Genomic DNA, 2879 nt, shown 5'->3' with positions numbered 1-2879 from the left:
AGAGAGAGAGAGAGAGAGAGAGAGAGAGAGAGAGAGAGAGAGAGAGAGAGAGATTGAGAGAGAGACGTCTGTGTTTGTCTCTCAGCACCGCTTGAACGCCGGTATTGCTGTGTTTGCATTCGCAAAAATTAGCGTTTCGTCAAAGATACTGTTAGTTAAAAATAATAATAATGATGATGATTTCAAAGTTTGGTACAAAGCAAGCAATTTCGTGGGAGGGGATAAATCGCTTTCGTCGACCTCAGTCTTCTACTGTTATTTATTTTATCGACACCAAAGTGATGAAAGGCAAAGTCGACCTCAGAACGTAAAGAACATAATAATAAGTACTGGGTCGATTCGTTCGACTAAAAATTCTTCAAGCGGTGCTCTAGCTTGCCCGCAGTGTAATGACTGAAACAAGTAAAAGATAAAAGACATATACATATATATTATACTCTATATGAGATAAGCATGCATTATGTGCCTATGTATAATTGTAGTGTCGCAGAAACAGACTATGCCAGTAGATTTAACTACGTATGTCTGTTTATGTAATGTTAGGAAAGTGTGACTAAAATCATTGTAACGTGAGGATAAATTCAGAAAAACTTTCTGACAATAAAAATGTAAACAACTACAACCAGAAGAAATCAACCAACAACAGCAATAACAACAGCTGCAACCAACCGCAGGCCAACCACCTCAACAACCACAGCAGCGTTTTAAACGAAATGAAAGAAACATCACTTGGAGTTGTTGTTGGAAGAAATGAATAAAACTTGGGAAAATACGCGCACACACACATGCACACACACATACACACACACACGTACACACACACACGGACACACATGCACACACACACACACACACACACACACTTAATTACATACATATGCACATAGGCACTGCTACGAAATTACGTATGTGCACAGATCCAAATACACATCACACGAGATGAATTATTGGTGATGAAATTAGACAGCAAAAGAGGATGAGAAGAAATAGAGGCAAATAAAACATCGAGTTAAAACAAAACATCAAATAAAGAGAGAAACGAAGAGAGAGTGAGAAAAGAGTGAAAAATAAAAGACAAAGAGATAAAGGAAGACTGCGTAAGTCAAGTGAAAGAAAAGCAAAAGGCAAAAGAAACGGATTATATGGATATATGTGGAATGACGCATTTGGACAAGGGAGGTGCTGAACGAGGTTAAATCTTAAGAGATTAGCGGTTTGTTAGTTGTCGGAAATAATTGGGATAAGGAACTTATTAGATTTTACCACCGGTAAGGCTTTCGGTTGAGCACAAATTATGAGCACATCAAAGCGGAATGTAAAAACTGTTGTTTTGTTGATCAGGCAAGAACGCTGAAGGAGATGGTGTCAATTAACGAATGACAAATGATGCTAAAAACTGGAATGCGAAAGTTAAGTCCAACCCTTTTATGACAAGTGTTAAGGTCTCGACGGTGATTTGTTTGCAAACTACCGACAAAATCAAAAATCACTATTAATTTAGCAGTAGTAAAATATAGCCAATCTAACTAACACCAGCTCTTGCCTGACATTGCCGCATGCTGTGCAACCACGATGAGATTTTACGGTGTATGTTAAGACTGTGTATGTGTGTGAGAGAGAGAGAAAGAAACTGAAAAGGTGAAAGTGTTGAGAGAAAGGAGAGGAGAGAAAGCAGAATGTTACTGAGAGAAGAAAGAAATAGAGTAGGGAGAGTAAGAAGGGAAAATAAGGAGAGGAATAGTATACACACGGAAACACATGGAAGGTATACACACGCAAACACACACACACACACACACACACACACACACACACACACACACACACACACACAAATATATATAATTCTGGATACATACACACGCAAATGAAAAAGGTAAAGGCATTAAGAGGTTAACAGAAGAGACGGAAAAGAGAGACGGGGTGGGAATGGGTTAAAAAGGGTAAGAAGAGGGAAATCTGTCTATCTATCTATCTATCTATCTATCTATCTATTTATCTATCTATCTATCACATTCCCTCTCACACTCTCTCTCTGTCTCTCTCTCTCTTATAATATATGTGCGTGTGTGCATGCGTGCATGTATGTGTGTGTATATATATATGTGTGTGTGTGTGCGTGTATGTATATATGTATATATGTATGTATACATATCTATATATATGTGTGTGTGTGTATATATATACTTATTCCTCTGTGTGTGTATATGAGGGAAAGAGAGGGGAGAGAGAGAATGAGAGTGAGTGAGTGTGGGTGATAGCAAGTGGAATATCCCTAGAAGAAGGGGGTGAAGCAAATTTGTTCGAGCAATGTAACGGCAAATTAAGAAAGAAAGGAAAGAAAAAAAGAACTGGAAGGCGATCGTTTGGTGTCGGTGAACTGAGCGATAGTAAATGATTGGGAAATCGAAGCTTTATATTATAGACGAAACGTTGACAACTGTAAGAGAAGAAGATAAATGGGTTACGGAAAAGCATGGGTAGGAAATAGGAGGTATACTCAGAAATAAATAAATGAAACTGTTATAAACTTCTTGTTCTCGTTATAATGCCTATGATTTTCCTTTCATTTCGATGATATATGTGTGTGAGATTCTGCTTCGTATATATCGTTACAGTGTGCACATCCAAGCTTAAATTTTGAAAGCGTTAGCAGCCAGTTTTGCGTTCCTGAAAGTTATACAAGTTGAAGTTATTTCTCTTTGTTAGGCTGCATGAGAAAATAATTTACTCAAAGAGTTCCATGTTCCATACATGACCATTCCGACATTTTCATAAATCGCAAGTGTGGGTATATCTATCTATCTATCTATCTATCTATCTATCTATCTATCTATCTATCTATCTATCTATCTATCTATCTATCTATCTATCTATCT

The sequence above is a fragment of the Octopus bimaculoides genome, chromosome 1 (genome assembly GCF_001194135.2).
Source record: "Octopus bimaculoides isolate UCB-OBI-ISO-001 chromosome 1, ASM119413v2, whole genome shotgun sequence".
NCBI classification, from domain to species: domain Eukaryota; kingdom Metazoa; phylum Mollusca; class Cephalopoda; order Octopoda; family Octopodidae; genus Octopus; species Octopus bimaculoides.
The sequence above is the reverse complement of the archived record's forward strand: the minus strand, read 5'-3'. Positions refer to the sequence as shown.